The following is a 24675-nucleotide window of genomic DNA, read 5'->3' on the forward strand; positions in this document are numbered from 1 at the left end:
ACACTCAGTCACACACAGGTTTACATTTAACAGGGATGTGTACACAACTGCTAGATGAATGTTACACTTATCACAAGCACCACAGACACTATAGTGGTGAGAGATACTAGAAGCAAATGTCTATAGTGATTGACATTTGCACATCATGTGGTATTCGCCAATTGGATGTATGCTGGGTGGGACAGGCCTCATGATGGGAAGCTCTTTGTCACTCTCTTCCACACATCTATGTATGTGTAAGTTTGGCCTATTATAGTGTGTTGTCCTTGGATATATGTGTGTATTCCTATCCGATGTGTGTGAAAAGCATGACTGGTGTGCAATGTGGAGTGTGTGCACAAACATATGTGACTGACAGATATGTATAGTCCACTGTTCTTGCCAGACATGGGCTTCATTTTGTAAAAGCATGCCCAGTATGACCTTCCGTATTAAATGTGTGAATCCATTCCAAGTTGGTTGTACTCCAGTGCAGGCTTTTGTGTTCTACACCCACAGCTAGCAACCTGTTTCTGCAGGATATCTGTAGATCGGTTGATAATATGGGATCACAATGGGCAAAGGATAGTGGGGTACTGTAAGTAATTGTGTCTGTGCTACTTCTGCTACATGGTTTTGGTGTTAGCAGAGATATGCAGACATATGTACTGTTTTACAATGTGATGTTTTATGTCTTCAACTTATTTGCTTGCAGTAATTTCCTGGGAGCACAAGATGAATGAAGCTGTGTCCAGTATTGTGGTCTGCAGCCTACATATTCTTGCACAATCATGCCATTCTGGAGGGGAAGCTGCAGAGACTTGCTGATGGGTCTGTGTAAATGGTTCAGCACCTTGGTACTGTGGTGACTGATGATCCCATACTTGTGCATCCATCAATGTGATTGTATGGCCATATCCTGCTGTGGCCATACCTCACAGCTGTACAGATTCACACAGGTTACCCAGAGGCAGGGCTCATATTTCTGGTCATTACCCCTTCACATTGTGGTTTATGAGCAGGTCTGTAGCCACCCATTCCTGTGTTTGCAGGCAGGGATAGTATGGGCACACATCTGAGTTTCAGACTTCACACACTCCATGGCGTCCATGCTTCTACCCCCACTCTGTTATTCTATCCTCTTCCAAAAATTATGCAAATGTTATCTGATGAGTATCCCTATACTTATCACTTCACCCCAGTAGTATGTAGGGGTTGGTTCACAGTTCATGCAGTAGGACATGGTGGACATGCTACTGGGATTTGTCAACATGGCTTTGCATTTGTGTTCTGTGGACTGTGTTATGTTGTTATTTGGGAGTCCATGAAATAACATACATTGGCAGTATGGATGAGACACAGGCCTTTGACAGAGGACTGTAGGGCATTTGGTAGTGATGCAGACTATCAGTAGCATGCCAGTGCATTGTGTAACTCCTACAGTCCCAGATTGCAAGCCATTATATTCCCCTGGGGTGACAGGGTAGGTGTGCAAGGTGTTAATGTAAATAGTTTCTGTCCTTATTGATCCATTGGTGTGGATGCTGGCAGGGTGCTGCTTAAAGCTAGGGACACACCTGCATGGGACACCTCTTCAGCATGCTGCATTCTGTGGCTGTTCTCATACAGAGGTGGTGGTTATAGTGTACTCATTACCAACAGCAGGGATAAGACCTGTGAGGTACCTGTGGCTGATGGTGGGGTGAGCTGGTTGCATGTGTGCAGCTGAGTCACAGATATATGTAGGGCATTCCACTTATGCTAGCTTGTGCAGGGACATCAGCGGTTTCTCAGTACTTCATACCTCTGAGTTTTGTGGACTGCCATTATTTGGCCAGACTACATTAGTATTTCATACTACACAGCCAACTAACTTGCTGCTAACCTGTATGTACAATTCCAAAGGTGTGTCCATTTGACAGTAAATCCATTGCACTAGGTCCGCAAAGATTACTTGTAAAACAAACAATAGACCTGGGAAGGCATACAATAAAACTCACAGACAGTCAAATTCTCTTCCTTTAATGTCACAACCAAAGCACAAAAACAAAGCTCTGCATTAACGTTCTGAATTATGTTTTCATTTGTAAAACTTCATCAGATGTGGGCTGATGGAGTACAATACTCCTCTGTCAAAATATACTGTTCCAAAAGAAATTAGTAACTAAGTTTGACTTATGAAATAACTCCCATCCACATCCACACCATGCAGAGCTGGCTGAATCCTGAGCTATGTTTTTCTTTTTTAAATGATGTTATGTTGCAGCTAGACAGATACACATTAATAAAATCTTTTAGGTTAAAGCATGGTCTGCTGTACGCTGTTCCATCCCTACAATAGGCAAATAATTGCTTACAGTGGTCCTTTGTTATGTTCCCCACTGGACACCTGGAACAACTGTAGAGTCAGCAAATGTAACCCACAAAGGAAATACCATGCCTTCTACACATGCCCTATATGGATAGATGCCACTAACACCAGTGAATACCTATATCATGCTGTCAATGTAGGTGTAGGCACAACCTCAGTTCCATAGCCAGTTCTCACCACATTAGGTCAGGAATGCCACATCAGATGATAACAATCTGTCCACACAACATGCCCCAGATACCCCATGTACACTTCCACATGTCACAGAACATGCATATGGGACATGTGCACAACCCAGACACCATCCATGTTATGAAATATAGAACACATACATGGCAAGCATTGCACAGCTCTGGCCACCCACAACAGTAACCCAGATGAGTGAATGGTGAATACAATAGTCACCTATGTGGGTCAATCCAGGGGCTACACCCCTGAGCCACACTGAAGACCATTGTCATTTGGCCTGATGCCATGGTATACACTTTGCCTAGCCTTGTACAGCCTTCTGGCACAGTCAACTACTACACACCTGTGAAGCAATGAAACAATGCATGTCAGCACTGGCAAATCTGTGTGTGTGTGTGTGTGTGTGTGTGTGTGTGTGTGTGTGTGTGTGTGTGTGTGTGTGTGTGTGTGTGTGTGTGGAGATTAATGATTTGGAAGACATTCACACTAACTACACCTCCTATTGCCCTACTGTAGCATGCCTTCTGATGTCAGCCACCTTGGCATACCCTTTGCCCATATATCTGCCTGATAATCTCTGTGGTGCATGTGATATCTGTGTAATACTGTAGTTTATTAAACTAGCTAGTTAGGAATTCTAATCCTGACCCTGCCAACTGTGATAATGTGTGTGAGTTTATGAGAGAGGCTGGTTGTGTCTTCCTTGACACCTGTTTTTGTGGACAGGCACATGTACTACACTTACCTTATTCCGTCTTTATCACTGTTGCTGATGTCACTTACCTTCAAAGATACCTTTGGACAACTCTCCAGTGTGTAAACTCCATGATGCATGCAATAACTGCATAAAAATGCAATAGCAATGCATAATCAAGCAGGGGGTTGAAACCCCATACTGGTAAGTGTGTGACACAAACATACTTAGCTCTTACTCTCCTACCCCCTTCCTTTCTTATTTTGTCTCTGTCTGTCTCTCTCACTCCCTCTCTGCTGGATGTGGAAAAGTACACCTACTTTGCTTAGGCAGTAGCTTCTGTTTTGTAAGTGATGCTCATGATCAGCTGAAGGCCTGTGCATGAATTGCAGTCCCCCACTAGCTGATAGCATGTGGAACAGCTGTGGTATCATTCCCAGAGCCAATTGCATGGAAACACACTCTTATAACTAAGAACATCATGTGGGTGTTGGCCCTTTTCTTTCACTGTGAGCAGGACTTCATGTTGGTGCTTAACAAACAGCATCACAGAGGGTTGTGGGATATACCTCTTACAACATACACTGTGGAGACAGGCAAAACAAACAGGAGGGGGATGTCACAGACATGAGGACAGAATGTAAGACTTGCTCTTCTACATTTGAAGTAATGCTGCTTTAACAGGGTATGTGTGGCTATGGCTGGTCTACATGATTTAATATCTGTCATGACAGTGTTACGTGGTTGAGGAAACTCTCACCTGTAGGGCTATCTGCAGACTGGCCAGTGTTTGGAGTCTTACATGTGTTGTATTACTCACACATGTCCTGTCTTTAGAAATGCAGTAGCATACTCTGAGGATTGCAGTCAGTACATGGTGACAGCCATGTGAGTTACTGACTTCATATCCCTCAGAAGACATATGTCACAACAAACCCTGGTACACCGGTAAATGTATGAGTTTATCACAGCAACATGTCAATATTGACCCTGGGTTTGTGCCTCCATTCACAACTCTGTCAACCTTTACACATATGCCATGCAGAAAGAGGTGGATATGTTCAGTACATCATTATTTACTGACATCATACCTGATAACAAGCCAGTGAGATATCAGACTGCTAGACATGTTATGTATAGTAGGGCTTATATTTGAGGACAAAACCTAGACATTCTGTTGTAGTGTGTACAGTAGTGAAGTCTGTGTACTTATGGTGATTGTTGACAGAGTGTGTATTATGAATATGTACCTTGGTAGATGTCATTGGTCTTGGTCCTGTTCTATGTGATGTTGTATGCTGCTCCAGTGCATGGTACCCTATCAGCATACATATTTGTATGGCCAACTGACACATGTCCCAGGCCAAAGTCATGCATCGGAATGCCCTTTGTCAAAACACTGCCCAGTATATTCAGGGTTAGTGTGTAAGTGGCACATATGAGGATGGTGTTGATCACACAGTCCATATACCATAATATTAAGTACGCTTACCATATGTGATTGTGGCTGTGTTCATATTGGTTGTGGGTATGCACTTTCACACAGGTGTCTGTTACTCCAAGGTGTTACATGCCTGTAGAGCCTGCTATATTTCCAGGTACATATGTATTCCCCCATAAGAAATGTAGGCCAGTGTTGTGGCAGTCTGCCTGTAGTTTGCACAGTGCTTTGTGACATGCCTAGCAGCTCATTGTACTTACTCAGTTTGAAGTTATGTCCAGATATTTGTCAGATGTACTGTTGCCGGGCCACCATAACCATTGCGTATTTCTGACAATGTAGTGGGATGCTCTACAGATGTATGTCACTAACTAGTGGGTATTATGTGGTCTTGTGACCTCTGCTCCTCCTATTATTATGTGTCAGGACAGACAGGAGTGTGTGAATGCATGAATTGTGTGAGCTTATCTATTCCAGCATTTTTGTGATATCAACATTTACATGGCTGTAAACATCCACTTTGTTAGACTTAGTCCACACGTCTTGAACTAAGGGGTTCTGTGTATACCTCTGGGCTGACCAGAGTGTGTCAGACTATCCACATATATTGGTCATATCTCTGCTGTATTCCACAGGATCATTTCTGTGATTTATGTGGTACTGCACTATGATGATCTTATGATGTATGTCAGTAACTGATGGCATAGATGTCAATATCAGATGTGACTTCCCACACAACATTTCTGTTAAGACAGCCCCTGTTACAGTAGCAACAGTCTACATTTATACATGACATCTCCTTGCACTAAGAAGTTGTGACTATTGGTGCTGATGTATGAAACCACTACATGTTATGGACATATGTTACACACACACACACACACACACACACACACACACACATATATATATATATATTTATATATATATATATATATATATATATATATATACATACACACACACACACACACACATATATATATATATATTTATATATATATATATATATATATATATATATATATATATATATATATATACATATATATATATATATGTATATATATATATATATATATATATACACACACACACACACACACACACACACACACACTCATATATATATATATATATCTATCTATATATATATATATATATATATATATATATATATATATATAGATATATAGATAGGGCTATATATGACCATATATATCACACAATATACAGATGTATATAAATACATATATATATATATATATATATACATATATATGTGTATGTACATGTATACATATATCTACATATGTATGTATGTATATATATATATATATATATATATATATATATATATATATATATATATATATATATATATATATCCATATCCTTGTTATGTGTAGACATGACTGTTATATATACCTTCCCAGATGTATCACACCATATTTATCTGATATGTGTATATTTAGATATAACAACATACGTGATTCAACACTAATATCAATAACAAGTACTACACAATTGTAGAAGTCATAGCAGTTGTTCAATACTATTCAGTATGTGTACAGACAGATATATTGGAAGAAAACAATAAGCATACTCATAGGTGTGATGGCTTAGTGGTTAAGTGCTGTGATTATAATGTATAGGGTCCTGGGTTTGCGACCTCCAAGGGCTGTTTATTTTTTTCCTCGGCAGAACAAGGACTGTTTGATACAGAATGGTTAAGCTAGTTATGAGCAGCTTTAAGCTGGTTTCCATGGGTTTGCACGGCAGTAAGTGGTGCTAACATACGGTAAAAGGAATAGGTGCTTACACTATGTAAGCTTCACTTACCAGTGTGTAAATCTGCTTAGCAGTTACATTTAAATAATGCTTACACCTGCTATGCATGGCTCAGCCCTGGTAACCAGTGATCACAGTCCAGTTTGATAAAATAGAAGGGTAATGACCTCTTTAATAAGTGTATTTCATTCCATGTACATAACATGCATCTATGTGCTGTCCATACAGTAGCAAGGGGTGGGAGTCTACTGTCTGGGACACCTGAATATATTTGGCTTGTACAACACTCTTTTCCATTTGAATGTGTTTCATGCATGGGTAGTATCCTAGGTTAAATGCAGTCACACTGGCATGTACTGTATCATTATGTTATCACTGTTGACAATGCATTCCCAAGTAAGAGTAGATTTCAGATTGCAGTACTGGAACCAAACATCCCTGCATGCAAAGATGGACTCTGAGTCCTCACTATCATGTTCTTGGTGTGTGAGCTGTGTGTCATTAGTATTTGCTACTGGATATTGATCTGACATGTGGATATTAACTGTAGACTACTGTGTATATAGGACATGTCATTGAGGGCTGCTGTCATGTAGTAATGGCATACCTATCAGTGTCAGATGTCTATCTGTCAACACCGTCATTCTACTGCATAACCAGTTGGCTAGCTGATGTCTGTCTGTCCTCTGTACAGATGTGCAGATGGAACTCCATCTTGGCTGCTTACAGGCAATCTATGCTTGAGTGACACTGATATGCCTGCCCTGCTGTGTTTTGAATGCCACAGCTAGAAATCCACACGCTGTACACATCACATGCCATGGATACCTCAACTACACTACCACAGTCAACAGAACATGCTTGGGTACAGGTCTCCAAGACAGACACTGACCGTGTTATGTAAGACATGTTGCATAGATGTCAACTGGAGCACCTCACTGGCCATCTGGAAGAGGCAACCAGATGATTGGATGTTGCACCCTGAGGATCACCCCTGTGGTATCTGTTGAGAGATGGCCTGCTGACAAATGGCAGGTGGCATGATACCACTGTACACACATCCCCTACACTTCCCATCTCTCCATGGACAATAGCCTGGTACACACCTATGAACACCTGCACCAATGGACCCCAGTACTGCCAAATGTGTATGCGTGCATTACTGAGAATAACAGTGTCTGTGTGTTTGTAGACCTGCAGTTGATACTACCCTGAGGCCCTTCACATCCAATGCACCCCCATTGCCATAGTTAGATGTGGTTGCTGTACTGGACATTACATGTACATTGTTACACTCTTCACCCCATGGGCACCTGGGGCTTGCAGTACCAGCACAACACTGTTGTACAAATGGGTTGATAGGCATGGGATATCCTCTGATTTCTGGTAAGTGTGTGTATGTGTGCAAGTGTGTATATTTGTAGGCTACAGCATTCTGAGACCACATTCTCCTATTACAATACACCTTGTCACACAGTATTATGGATAGTGATGTTGCTTAACATAGGAGAGACATGACAATGCATCACCCTACTATCCCTGTGGCATATGCATTAGATGCATATCCCTGTAGTAGCACTCTTGGGATAGACAAGGGGTTGCATTGCATTTCTGGTCAATGTGTGATGGTGGATATGTCAGAGTATTGTCATGGGTTTCAGTGTGTACAATATCCACTGTGGGGTGTGAGTGCTGGGTATACTGTCTTTACACCATGGTACCCCCAGTACAAGTCCCATGTTCCACTGTATGTGGACCACTGTTATCCTCAACCATATAGCTAACTGATAACACTGTCCAGCCCAGTTATACATGTGCTGTGTGCAATGTATCTGTAACAGAATGGACACACTGACAAGGTAGTTAGTACTGATAAGCCCAGATCTCTCAGATGTGTGTATGACTGCTATGTGTTTGTCAATGTGTACATGACAGTATGTCACATTATGTATTGTCCATAAAGAGCTGGTTCATCCCCCATTACCATACTGTACAGGGCCTGGGGATGTTCTTCACATAACATGTAACCTGGATCACACCTCATCCTAAAAGCTGTGTGGTGTGTGCAATTAAGGATACACACATCAGTAGCACTACATACCTAAGTATGGGGTTCTAGTCCCAGTGTTGCCAACTAAGAGAGTATGTGTGTGTGTGTGTGTGTGTGTGTGTGTGTGTGTGTGTGTGTGTATGTGAAGAAATCTACTTCTGTTTGCAGAATATACATATCCCAGGAGGTCATCTATCTGAGAACTGCCTGGCAAATGCTAACATTTCACAGGTATCATCCTGTGGAAATACATTTCATCACAACTAGTGGAAGATGTGCATATGCCTTCTTCCCCACTGTATAGGTGTACAGTGAAAAAGGGGTTGGTATATATTGCTGGGTGTGGCTCTTGTGGACACAGCCACCATCATTGCAGTTACTGTTAAGTGTATCCTCCCACTTAGCTGGCTGTAATACTGTACAGTTCATGTTAACAGGTTAAGTAGTTGTCAATCACAGTGTCTTCGGTTCTACAGCACCTCACACCCCCCAAAGGGTAGGGCTGTGCCACACCAACACACCTATGTTTACTGAGTTGAGGATTGCACTACATTGGGGAATGGGACATATACCCTGCCAGTACCATTGTCAATGACATCAAACTAGCAGACTGCTTATTACCCAATGTGTTGTTGTGCCTATTCTGTCTTGGTGGAATTACATAGGCTAAAATGGGTTCCTTGCACAAGTACATAGATCCATGTGTACAGTATTCTCTGTATATTGCATCAACACCAAAGCCTCTATGTGTGTCATACACAAACATGTGGTGTGTACCACCCAGTACACTTACCATTGTCCACTGTAGAAGGGCTGCTGACATCAGCTATCATGCACTCACCTGTGTACACTCCCAGAACTATCAGTCATGTGGCACATGCAGTAACTGTTTTACAGACCTATGATGTCTTCACCTGTACCCAGGATATGGCACAGCTAAGGTGTCTCCACAGTGCCATACCCTTTGTAGGAAACAACAGCAGACCAGCATCCTGCTGACACATGGACACATACAACACAAACGGAATACATTATGAAGACCACAATCACTCAGTGTTAATAACAGCTATAATGCATCATGGCTGGACAGATACATTTCCAGACATGTAAGCATTAAACTTTACTGCTGACAAGATGTTACACAGCATTACATTGGTACACCATAGTACAGTCATCCTGTGCATCTGAACCATATTACCCTGTCCCTTGCATCGATGTTATGGATGACAGGGATGTGGCACAGGTATCATCATATGCACAGGGTGTGTTGTTGGTTTGCCAGAGACATAGGCTGAACCATACGTTTGACATCGTGTGTGTGTGTGTGTGTGTGTGTGTGTGTGTGTGTGTGTGTGTGTGTGTGTGTGTGTGTGTGTGTGTGTGTGAGGGGGTTTAATTATTAATTGGACTGTTGTGATGTGGTGTGTGTATGTATGTGGTTGCCCTAGCTGTGTTGGTGATGTGTGTGTGTGTATGCATGCACACAGTTCTGCCATGTGGCTGCCCTATACAGGGGTGTGTTGGACAGCTGCACACCGTACCTGGCAGGTTGTGTAATTCACCATCTCTGGCCAAGAACACGAGAACTGTGTCTGCCAGGGGTTCCAAGGGCACCACCTGGTACATGCCACAGTATGGTACTCTCACCTGATGATGACATATGTCTGCTGGATGCAGGTCCCTCTTGGGACCAGCAAGGGCAATGTGAACATGGCCTGCTGTGTTGTGGTTTGGACAGCGCACCTCCTGCAGTGCTGGGGCTGGTACTGCCACTACGGGAGTGGTTCTGACTTCTGGCATGTTCACGTCGACCTCCAGCTGTTGGTGTTTCTGGCCTGCATCCACGTGGCCATTTCACTACTCCCACCATATGCTCAAGCACAAACATTCCATGGTTGAGGATTCCCACCATCTCTCTCAACTGTCTATCAATGACCTCTGTAAAATAACGGTGGGCACCTGCAAGATCATGGATGTTGTCAATAACAGCTGAATGAGTAGACCTCTGTAGCCTCAGAGTCTGTCTGGTATACCGTTCCATATGTGCCTGCACCTCCATGATGGCCTGAAACATGCATCTGGTGGCACCAGATGTAGCACCTCTGCCAGGGGCATGATGACCAGCATCCCTCCTATGAGCACCCCTGTACATCTTTCTTTGTGGTACCCTGCCAGACATCCAGCTATGGCTGCTGTGTCCAGACACACATGCCATAGATACCACACTGTCCTGTCCCATGCCACCAACAGCCAACTGTCCCTCAGCTATGGCCACTGGTGATGGGATATGTGTAGGCAATGTGACTGTCTGTGGGGATGGGGTAGATAACAGTGGGATGTCAAACAATGGTGCAGCTTCAGCCCCTGACAACCCTGCCTGTGCCTCAATGCACCTATCATCATTATCAGTGTCTGTATGGACACCAACATCAGATTGCCTGCAGGAGGGACCCTGACCCACCTCGCCTTCTGTAATGGGAAAACAAGAAATGCACATTAAAACCTGTACATCATTGCCTAACAGTATACAAACACACACACACACACACACACACACACACACACACACACACACACACACACGCACACACACCCTGACATTCCACCATACTATTTACCCGTCCCTGAGTTTACAGAATGTCCCTAGTTTTTTCTCTTATTTTCCCCACCCTGCATCAATCTTCAATAATTACAGTCAATAATACCAGTCATTAATGTATCATTTTTCTAATTGATCAGAAAAGGATCACAAAACATGACATGTTACTCCCTTAACTCTTTAACTTGATTGGAGTCATTTTTTCAAAGACTCCCTGATGTCATCAAGTGCTCGCCCTGGTTTTGTCCAGAAGTCTTGAGCATGGTTCCCATATGTTATGGGCTACTACAGTCAGTCAATAATGTCACACACTGGAGTTTCATACTTAACTATTTTTCAGTAGATGCAAGATCTGTTGCTCGATTAACTTTTTATGTGGACTACAGTAATAGTTGGAAACACCCTGTGGTGTTGTCTAGTAATTCCCAAATGTATCTTTAGCGCTGCATACCTGGGTATTCTTTCAGGGTCTATATTAGAACACGAACATTCAAAATGTTGAGTGATCTAATATCGAACCCTATCAATCGAAAATTCAAAACATCGAACATTCAGAACAGTGAATTTTTTCCTAGGGAAAAAAATTGCTGTTCCAAAACACATACGCACAGCACAAGCACACCAAACAAACAGAAATCTACACACATACACCTAAACTCTTACACCTAACCCTACACTAAACTATACATACACCACTAACTATCCACTTACCTTAACCCAAACCCTAACCTTAAGTTCCATCACTATCGCACAGTCACCTCACGTGCGCCCTAACTCTAACTCACCTACCCCACCCTAACCCTCACATCCACACAACTGCACACTTACCTGACCTGCGCCCTAACCCTAACTCAACTAACCCACCCTAACCCCCATATCCAGACAATCGCAAACTTACCTGAACCCAACCAGTAACTTTCCACCAAATTGCTGAAAATATTGAAGCAACAGAAATAGACAACCAAATTCTTTCCCTAGGAAAAAAATTGGTTTTCTGTTTCTTTGATATTTTCAGCGTTCGCTGAAAACGGGCCGATATTAGAACACTCAAAATTTTGAATGTTGGTGTTCTAATATAAACTCTTCTTTCACCTTTCTGCTGATTGCAATTAAAGAAGTATCCCTGGTGTCTAGTTTTCCTTCCCAATGCATCTTTCATGCTGCAGACTTTTTTATTCTATCAGCTTTCCTGTGATTACATTTAAGAAAAGTATTCCTGGTGTCTAATGTGTCTGTCCATTTCCATCTACTGCACAATTTCTAAGGGAAGATGAGAGGTATGAACAACCCCACGCTCACACATGAGCATACATGGACACACACACACACACACACACACACACACACACACACACACACACACACACACACACACACACACTTACAGGTGAGGTTGCACAAAGATATTACACACAGACCTCTTATTACCCATCTGTCAACATGCATGACATATGGCACTCAACAGCATGCAGTCCAGCCATAGTCAATCTCTGTTACCAACATTATACATCTCTGTGATGCATAGATTGTGCTAGTAGGTGATGGCCCTTCCCCTGGAACACACTGCACCCATGCACACAGTAATGCTGTGCACCTGTTCGGCGCCCTGGCATGTCCTCTGCACCATACCTCACAGGTGTACACACCATTGCTGAATGTGTATATGTGTGTCAGTTATGTTTGCTCTGCTACTCATAGCCCCTATGTGTTTGTCCGACACATACCTGGGTTGATATGTGGCCAGGTGGCATTTTTGAATGCCTGATGTCTGATTTACAGATCTCATCATCAGCGGTGCATGTATGGCCAATAAAATACAATTGCACTGACAACCTTCAAACCTTACTGTGGCTATGGGAAGTTTACACACCCTTATTGATATGGCACCCTCTTCCCTGATATGCCATGGGGCCACATTACTGCATATGTTAACATTACATGACCCTGATATGTGACATATGACCTGTGCAATCAAATGCAGTATCAAACAAATGTGTTAGTTGTGCAGATGCTGATTGAGATCCATACAATTTCTGGGAGCATATGTGTGCACACCCTTGTCATGATGGTTTGTTGCACCAACATTTATGTGTACTATAGCAGTCACTATTCCTGGAAGGGGTATATTAGCATGGGCCATCTGCATTTGCCACTATTTCATCAATCTGCCCTACAAATGTACCCCAACTCTGCATGATTGCAAGGTCAACTCATGTGCACAGCCCTTGGAGGTCACACAGTGCCGTCACTATAGCTGTGGAGTCAGGGTTATGTCTGCCACTATTCATGACCATGACTGTGTGCATATACAGCCATACTTAGCGAGCTTTGGATCTCTACTTCAGTGCACTGTTCTGTTTCAAGATGACACCCTCTCCCCATCCTCAGCCTTTTTGCAGATGCTTGACAACTATGGCCTACACATGTGTGTCATTTTGCAGTGTCCAAAACTCTGAACACCATGTCTACCAGCCTAGCCCCTGCTAATGAATGGCAAAAATACAGGTGTACACTGGCACCAGCAAGGTACATATTGGGATGGTGGCCTGAGGTGGTGTGAGTAGTTGGTTGTGCAGCACATGTATCTTAATTGATACAGTCTGTAGGTTTCCAACTTGGTCTTGGTACACCAGTACACATTGCAATGCATGCCTTTGGGGACATTTGATGTTATGCATACACTACCTGTAGAGATCCCTGGCTGATGTTTCCTGTGAAACAACTGTCCCATCTGATTACCCTTACCCATGGGCCACACTTATGCAGAGTCCAGGTGATTGCTCACACAGCCAGTACTTTATAGACATTCCTGCAACTCCCTCAGTGTTGTGGCATGTTACTAGGCAGCCTGTATGACCAGTTTGTAACATGTGTTGTCATCTGTCTTGTATGGCCGTCTGTTTATTTTTTACATTATTCCTGTCCCATACATCCCCGCCACATACGTGACTGTCTGCATTGTTTTCCATGGTATATGCAATGGTGAGGTAAGGCTACATGTCCAACTCCTGGGTGCTGTCTATTGGGTATGGTATCCATTCCATGGCTTGTAAGATGTGTGCAAGCCACGGCTGCCCCTGTTGCAGGTAAGTGGGCACATTTGATGGGCAAATGACTTGGACAGCAGACCATTTCTTGGTGTAACATTGAGGATCTGTACTTGCTGGAAGGTCCATACTCATGAAGAGAGCATGCTGTCAGTACCTCAAAAGCTGCTTCCACAATATGTTATTTGGAGTGTATGCACACATATGCTTCCAGTGTTTGTGAAGGTATGCATTCCCCATATTTGCTGTCCTAACATAGGATTCCATATTACAGATTCATTGCTCATGTTAGGACCACATTACAGTTTGTAAGCGTTGTGGAATACAGTATTGTGATATGCTGTTGTGTAGGTCTGTAACAGTTGCCATTGTAATAGTGGTATATATAGACTGTTTTAGCACTGTATAAGGGTGATGTTCATAGGTTCATAGGTTCATAGGTTGGTACTAGGCTATCGACTCTAAGGCCCATGCAAGCCTAGCCATAACAATTCCCTGGAAATTTTTTCCCACAATATTTAGTTCTCTGGACCCCTGTCTAGCAGGGCGACTGACATGATCCCTGGGGTGAATTTCCTATCTCCCATCCAATCATCAAGGTTCCTTTTGAAGAGGGCCAATGAGGCGCTCTGCTTGACATGTATGGGCAGTCTATTCCAAAGTATGGGGAGTCTCTGGGTCTGGAACCTATCCCTCCAGCATGTTTCCCAATAAACCGGCCATGTTTCAGACATGTCCCTACTGTAGGCCATTTGTCCCACCATTATGTTCATCTCTGTGTACACATCTTGCAATGACAGGTTGTTTGTTATATTGCAGGACTCTTACATACCCTTCAGATACACCACCATGGTGACCACTGTGATGCAGTGCAGTTAACAGCAATAATAAATGACCATGTACAGCATGCATTTTGGGTAGGTGTGTTAAATGTGTGCATGGAATATACCAAGGCCATAACATGGCCGGTGTATTGGGAAACCTGAACAAACACCATACTCACCAGCTACAGGCTGCTGTCCCGGAGGTATACCAGAGGGACCTACATAGTTGTATGAGAGATGTGATGTCAGTAGCCACAGCTGTGGCATTGGTACAGGGTGAGAGCAGCATTACAGTACATCAACAGTACAAACCCACAATACTACATATTATGCACATCTGTTTATTACTACAACACAGCAACAGACTATATATATTTCATCTCACATATGCATGATTAAACTCTACATATGCAGATGGATACACAACAGTGGTCTACTGATGTGCCATGTGGCCTTACCTGCACGCTTCTCATCCATTGTGTGGGTAGCACCCACCTCCACAATGCTCTCTGCCAGATCTTGTGTTTGTGGGTGGGCAGGTGCCCTGAGGCTGGCGAGGAGCTTCTCAGCATGTGTCAGGGGGGCTGGATAGCATGTCCCTCCTCTGTGGCAAGCTGGTTCCTCCTAACCACAGCAGCATGCCAACGGGCATGGCAGAGTAGATCAGTGCATTGATGTTAGACCTGCTAATAACTGCCATTATGCAGGCCGACATCATTTACCATGTGGGGAATATCTTATCACAGGGTGGTCCTCTCCGACAGATCATGGGATGTACATCCAAACAGGGTGTGGTAGTGCTGCACCAGGTATTGAATGATGATGTCATTCTCCTGGGGTGTGTACAATGGTAACATCTCCTGAGACATGGTGCCTGAAAGACATAAAGAGTAAAACAGGTAGGAGGACCTCATACTGCAAGGATATAATAGTTGTTAATACACATCTCTGTCTCCCCCCACAGTATCTGCAACAGCAATCTGATCACACAACTCAATGTGTATGTTTACAGCAGACCTACTGTTGGGATATGCATTATATTGTACAACAATTTGTACAATGTGTTTGTAGTCATGTTCCATGTTGAAACACTATCATTGGTGGCCTGTTATAAACAATGTCACTTGCATGCCATTGTAAGGTCCATTATGGTTCCATATATGCATGTGTTCTGTTTGCTATGTGACTGCTGCAAATCAGGTGTTTTGTGTTAATGGGAATAGTTATGCATGCTGTTAGACATAATCCTGGAATGTGTGGACTATTACTACCCACATATGTTCTATAACGGTGACAGAATAGAATGTTTGGAAAGACAGCTGCCAGCAGAACCACCTCCCCCACCTCATCTGGTCATGTTACCAGGACACATCACATCTGGGACCCACCCTGGGACCTCATCATCTACTTGTCCTGCACTACCTTCAGGGAGAACCACCTCAGGGGATGTTATTTGCACCCCCTCCCCCCCAGGAGCACACACAGACAGGATCCTGTCACCCGAAGTCAGGTCCAGGGTCTGGTGCATAGGGAGCTCCACAGAGAATTGGGGTGTGTGCTGCACCACCTTGAAGCCCTCAGTACACAATCACAGGGTCCGCATGCTCTTCCTCCTCAGCCGCCGCCTAGGCACCTTCAGGACCATGAAGATGCAGTTGTGACTGCTCATGGGTGGGGACCTTGGTCCCATTGTTTCCATATGGGGGCTCATGGGCTTTTACATTCCAAACACCACTCCCCATCCAAGGTGTTTACCTGTCACATGTGTCATATGCCGCCCCTGTATGCTGTCTTGCATGTCTTCCAATCCAACCTGCCTCACCAAATATACTTACTATCCTTCCCCAAAATACCAATCCCACCTTCACAAACAAGGGCAATGTGTTCCCAATATGGATTTCACACCAGACATAACTGTCCATTTTGCACCCACTTACTACTGTATATATATATGTGTGTGTATAGATATGTGTGATGTTCTCTCACATATATCATACAGCACTGTCATTGAACAGTAGGAGACATGTATATATATATATATATATATATATATATATATATATATATATATATATATATATAAATGTCTGTGTGTGTGTGTGTGTGTGTGTGTGTGTGTGTGTGTGTGTGTGTGTGTTTGTATATATGTAGACATACATGTATATATTTGGTTCCACTTGAAAACATCGAAATTCCAAAACATCGATTGTCATATGGTCGAGACCATATCATCGATATTTTGGAACATCAAAGCTTTCAAGTGAAACCAAAAAAAAAAAAAAAACTTTTAAAACAGGTGTATGCCAAGTGTAGGCCCCCCACAACCCCCTACTTTAATATACCAACTTTGAGATTGCACTACAGTGGGGTAAAGTGAAATCTCCGTTTTAGCGCTATATGCAGAAGCGCTAAACAGGAGATTTCCCGTACGCTGTCTGCAGTGCCATTACAGAGATGACACATTCACAGACACAGGGTGCAGGGAAACACTAGCTTTTTCCCTTTTTTACTTACCTTTTTCTTCCCCTTGACAACATCGATGCTATAAAGACTCGATGATATGGTCTCGACCATATGAATTTCGATGTTTTAAAATTTCAATGTTTTCAAGGAAACTATATATATATATATATATATATATATATATATATATATATATATATATATATACATATATGTGTGTGTGTGTGTGTGTGTGTGTATATCTGTAGATATATATATATATATATATATATATATATATATATATCTATATATATATATATATATATATATATATATATATATATATATATATATATATATATGTGGGGTGCATTCAAACATCAGGTCCACACTCTCTAACTCTCCTTCCTTCACAGCTGCACTGTTCTGCCTTGCCACAATAGAGACAGGTGTCACATGTGCACACAGCCTAACATTAGGGGGTATATATAGGGACAGATTGCAGGTAAGCCTATTACACACCTATGGTATTTGTGCATGCTACATTATGCATTAACATGACTGTCCTGCAAGTGGAGGGCTCTGAAACTCATGTCTATCATAACGGCATTACTCCCACCACCAGCTATTTGTCACACTAATATACATGTCTTGCAGTACATAGCTTACATCTTGTCATTCATGCTGATCTGCACAGTTGACAGGTATGGCCCACTGCCCACAGGGACAGACACTATTGTCCATAGCATTTGTACAGCAGGACATCATTACAACAACTCCTGATGGCACATATAAATCTTTCCACATCATCTGTCCCACTATTATAGACCAAGTACTATATTCGATTACATGCATATATGTTTCACATACCTGTTGTAGGATTGTCGTCTCTTCTGAATACAGTTTTATGTGTCCCCTTAGTTATGTAGGGATGTTTGTAGGTTCATGTGGTGTAGATACTTTTTTTTTACTGGCTGTTTTTTTTTTTTTTTTTTCTTTCTCTCTTTCTCTCTCTCTCTCTCTCTCTCCACTACAGGGATTGAGCTGCTTTGAATAGTTTGCAGCATGGGTTATGTAGGTGATGCATATGATCAGGTGATGGCCTCTGCACCAATCAGTGTTCACCACTTGCTAGCTGCATGCTGCCAGCTGTGTAGTGCTTCCAGTTACTACCGTCATGGCAACCCACTACTATACATTACTAAATAATGTGGGCGTTGTCCCTTTAACTTTCCTGTATGGAGAACATCCTTGCTGTGTGTGGGCAGCAGTGTTACAGACAGCAGGTAGCAATACCTCTTACAAGAGGACTTGCAGACACAGGCCAACTACATATTTGTATAAGGGTCCAGACCTACGGACAGTGTAAGTAGTGTTGTTATATGCTTTGTACATCACTAGTTTTACAGGGTTTGTGTGTGCATACTAGTTTAGCATGCAATGCAGCCTGTCTACATAGCTCTCAAATGTGGGCCTAGCCACATGATGGCTAGAGGATTGGCTGTTATGTTTTGTCTGTTCACCACACAGGTCTTGTCTCAGATATATCACTGGCAGTCTGTGTTGAGTGCTATCAGTATATGGCTACATCCATTTGTGTTTCTGACTTCATATTCCTGAATAAGGATATGTTGTAACCAATCCTGTAACACCAGCAACTTTCTCAGTGTATAATAACAATATTGCACATATGACCCTGTGTTCTAGCCTCTGTCCTCCACCTATATATAGGCTTTGTCCATATGTCATGCAGTAAGAGGTTGTTAAGTAATGTCCTATCATTATGTCGTGCTGACATTCCTGCCATCATTCCAGTGATGTTGTGGACCTCCACACTTATTGTGGGGTAGGGTCCATATATATGTGGGCTACAGCTGGACAAAACGTGTGTGTTGTTGTACACTCCAGAGGTCAGTGCATGTAACACTGTTATATGCCCTTGTAACTCATTCTGTGAGGGAGGGGTATGCACCATATATAACTTAGGCTGTTACAACATGTGGGGGATATCAGTAGTAAGACACCTTAAGGTATATGTCTGTACATTTTCATACATTTCACCTTGGCAACATTGGTGGGCTAATGCTTAATGTCTTACAGACAGTTCTATTTGTCAGTGTGATAGTGATGTTTTAACTTAAGCATTGTTATGTAACAGATACATCTTCATTGTGACAACTTAACTCTTTCCCCCCCAGGGGTTGAGTACAGAGTGTAATTGGAGGCTGCTGAACTACATCTGTAATTAATAAGTGTTGATTGATTCTTATCTTCTAGGCCCAGTGTTTCTTTACTGTTGTACTACTTGAAGGCCTTAGCCTGGACAGCAACATATGTTATGCTTTCAGATTACTGTATAAAATGTTTTGCTTGAGAGTTGCATTACTCATTTAGTATGCATTTCAAACACCTAACAGCTATATGAAATGGCATATACAACTGAAATAGCACATCATAAACATTTCTTATGTATGCAAACCTCTGTGTGGTGTCATATCCTTGGACTTCTCTGTGGGTATATGTTTCATACAATAATTGTCTTTTGTGTGAGAGAATGAAACACTGTCCATTTTAAAATGTGACAACTGTAGGAATACTGGCTGTTCAATATGCTGTGCACCATCCCAATATGTACATTCCTATACATATCTATATGTAATAATATATGTATATGTGTGTATGTGTATATACATATATATGTATATATATATATATATATATATATATATATATATATATATATATATATATATATATATTTTTATATATATATATATATATATATATATATATATATATATATATATATATATATAGAGATATATATATATATATATATATATATATATATATATGCATGTGTATATGTATCATTGGAATGTTTACTGCTTCCACATTGTACATTCCCTATGGTAGATAGATTGTTCTGCATGATATCTTATTGATACCATCCTGACATCGTACAGGTGAGACGGATTACTGTTAACTTCTTGTGGCTATGTTGTGTATAGTCCTGGGTATGAGACTTGTAAGTGTTGGTATTGTGTTGGAAGGCAGATCTGTTTGGCTGTGGAGAAGGGGATGATATCAATATTTACAAGAGGTACTTAAATTGGGCCCTCTCACCCCCATTAACAGTGCATTTGGTCAAATATGTATCTGTTGTGTTCTTTTATCTATCTATCTATCTATCTATCTATCTAAATATATTATATATATATATATATATATATATATATATATATATATGTATATATATATATATATATGTGTGTGTGTGTGTGTGTATGTTTGTGTGTGTGTGTGTGTGTGTGTGTGTGTGTGTATATACATATGGTTTTCTATCATAATTCCAAAGTGCATTCGGTCGAATGCTGGTATCTCCCACTCCCAAGTGCGAAAGTGACAATGTCGAATTCTGACTTTGCAGAAAGTACTTCTCAAATTCGACCTCCAAACGGCCTTTAACATGGGTCAAGATAGGGTCGAGGTTTGTACTTCGACAATGTCGGGTTCAACATTGTCACCATTCGACACCCTGCCGTTCGCTGTAGTGGTGTCGACAAGATGCACGTTGGAATTATGATAGTAAACCTATACATATATATCTGTTTACATATATATTGATATATATATATATATATATATATATATATATATATATATATATATATATATATATAGAGAGAGAGAGAGAGAGACATATATATATATATATATATATATATATATATATATATATATATATATATATATATATATATATGTGTGTGTGTGTGTGTGTGTGTGTGTGTATGTATATATACATACATCTACATATATAAATACATTTCCTCTACTGTTGAATGACTGTGCTGAATGATATGTTTGAAAAAAGATCAGATGTATTTATATCTGACATGGTGTAGTGGTAAATCACTTTGGCTTTGGTGTGTAAAGTCCTGGGTTTGAAGCTTGCACAGGCTGGTCATTTTGCTGGGCAGAACAAGGGCCGCTGGATACAGAGTGACTAAGTCACTTTTAAGCAGTTGTAAGCGGGCTTGCGCAGGTTTGCGAGAAGGTAAGCAATGCTTACTTGATAAAGGCTTTTGGGCTGAAACCGGTCTGTGTGTGAAGATTCTGTGAAGATTTTTGTACTATAATGTACTAAAGGGACTATGACTAAGACTTAATAAAGTCTTTTGATTCTCTGTGTGGTGCTGGCTGTTTTCTGTATTTATGCTATTTTGTTTTGTCCGTTGCACTTGCCATTCATGCGAAGCTATTTGCTTGCCTTAGTAATAGTCAACACATACCAGGATTAGGTATAACAGCATGCATAGATATTCCCATTAACCCAAAACACCAGATATGGAACAGTAGCATAGCAAACAGAACACATGCATATATGGAACCACAGTGGCCATTGCAACAACATGCATGTTACATTGATGACATCATGCCACCAATGTGGGAGCATTTCAACATGGCACATGCATAGAAACACATTTCAATATTTATCAAACAATAGGACATATGTCCCAATAGTAGATTTAATTGTACACATACCCATTGAGTTGTGTATTTAGATTATTATTGCAGATATGGTGGGGGCAGAGAGAGAGATGTCAATTAACAACTTGTATATCCCTGTAGTTCTCACTACTTTCCTAGTCACTGCTGTAATCTGTACCTTACAAGTATTATTATACTACCCTATGGCCTTAGTTTGGACAGTGGTATGTTTGTAGACAACTACATATGTGAACTGTGTTTTACCTACAGTATACACCTCTTACCTGGTATACCTGTGGAGATATTGTTTGTTAACACTACCTGACTGTTTCTATGCATATTCCCAGATTCCAGGTTGATGTTATGCACATACCTCTCAATCTCTTATTGCAAACACTCTGATCAAGACTTGACAACATGCAGGTGGAACTGGGATATATTTTGACAATTGCCCTCATAAAGGGTTGCTACAATGACAGGTTTGTTTTCATATACATTTTCTGAATATTAACAGATCTGACAATCAGTTATGTCATTAAAAGCTGCCTACATTTCAGAGATCATCATACTGATTTGCCAGAGGGACAGTGTAACAAGCAGCGGATATGGGCCAATTATCTGGACATTCTGAACAAATCTGCACATTTGAGGGGTATGATTATGCATACAGCTTACTACCACTCCCAGGATTCAAACCATGTCTGTGTCTGCTAAAAATAAAACAGTGTACATCACAGTTGAGTGTGACTTTTAGATATTGCTGTGTATTTTTTCAATGTTTTCTGTCTATAAGTCTCCCGTGGTTTTACAATCTGACATTGTAATTACAAGAGTCTTATACAGGGATTCCTAGACCGTTTTATTATGTAGCACAGTGTGGGTGACAGTGATGCGTAATACATTATTATTCAGAAAAAATGCAACCCTAACAATGCCATACAATACCAGACTAAACAGTACCAGTCCAGGATCTCAATCTTTTATTTCCAGGCACGGTTTTCTTATCTGACAAAGATTTTGGAGGAAATGTTTGTTAATACTACCTGAATGTTGCCACACATATTACCAGATTCCACGTTATTATTATGCACACATGTCTCACTCTGTTACTGCACACACTCTGGTCATAGCTTCACAACATGGGGATAGAGATGGGACATCATTTGCATATTACTCTCATAACATTTTGGTGAGTTGCTAGAGTGACAGGTTTGTTCTTATAGATTTATTTCTGATGGTTATGTTGTCTGACAATCAGTTATATGTCATTATTTGCTGCCTAAACTTCTGGGATCATCTCACTGATTTGCCAGTGGGACAGGGTGACAGACAGAAAAAGTAAGCCAATTATCTGAACTTTCTGACAAAATCTGTACAGTTGAGGGGATATGATTATGCATACAGCTTACTACCACTCCCAGGATTCAAACCATGGCTGTGTGTGCTAAAAATACAACAGTTTACATCACAGTTGTGTGCTATTTGGATTTTGTTGTGTATCTTTTTACTGTTTTCTAAGTCTCCCTCAGTTGTACAATATGACCTTGTGATTACAGCAGTCGTATACAGACATTCCTACACATTTTATTTATGTAGCACAGTGTGGGTAACAGTGCTTAATACAACAGTACTATTAAGAGAATGCCACACTACATTACCATATGATACCAGAGTAAACGCAGGCAGTCCAGGAGTTAGACCTTTATTGTCAGCCTGTTACTCTTTTATTTACATACAACCTATATGAAACTCTTCCTGCCATATTGTCTGTTTTTTTCAGTACATCCCATACACAATACAGGTATTTTAGTGGCAACTAACTTTCTACTACTTTTAGATTTATTTCTTATGACAGTACATGCAAGATTATTACTAACCTGCCTCGCAACGCAGCCTTTACAGCCTACACACATGGGCTTCCTGATTCACAGCCTGCTCCACTGCAGTTGTCAGGGACATAAGAGGAATATTTAGCCATACCTATTCATAATATTCATGAGCTAGGCAATTATTAAACAGTTAGAATGAGTAATTATCCACTGCTGGGACATCACCCTGCCTAGCTTCTTGGATCCACTGATCCAAGAACTCCCTCTTCCTCCATTTCAGGTCAGCATAGTGATGCCTGACCTGCTCACCAGTTCGAGGGATGCCAGTGGCACTGGTGAGGTCACGGGTGAGAAGGTCCAAGGCTTCCGCTTTATATTGGGAATCCTGGTACTGGCGTTGCAGCAGTCTCTCTTCATGGTCTTTTACCAGGAGTCCTGCCATGACCTTAGACTCCTGGATGCCCCAGTGCTGCACTCAGAAGTACGATCCTTCCCCAACACTGGCCATTGTGCCTATAGGAGGAAGCTGCAACCAGTTATGGGATGTATTCCCACCTGTGGGATTTAAATAAGGCCAATTTCCCACACTTTGCCAAGACTGGATTGTTTTGAAAATGCTAAATTATGGGCAAACCTGCTTATCTAAGGGTGGCATTGCTTAAAGGGGCATACCAATGGGCAAATCTATTTAGCTGGGCTACGCATTGCTTACACCTGGTATGCAGAGGTGTGCAATGCTTAGTGTTGCTTATTTTTAAATTTGCACACTATTTTCTGTTTGGCATTGATTTATCATTCATTACATGTTATATATTTTAGTATCCATGATTCATGTGTACGTACACTGTATGGGGTACTTGTGTTTATTGGGGGATTTCGCCACATTATTACAGTTACACCTCACAGCTGAACTTAATGCAGT

This window comes from Protopterus annectens, chromosome 7.part0 (genome assembly GCF_019279795.1).
Source record: "Protopterus annectens isolate FY-2018-M chromosome 7.part0, PAN1.0, whole genome shotgun sequence".
NCBI lineage: Eukaryota > Metazoa > Chordata > Ceratodontiformes > Protopteridae > Protopterus > Protopterus annectens.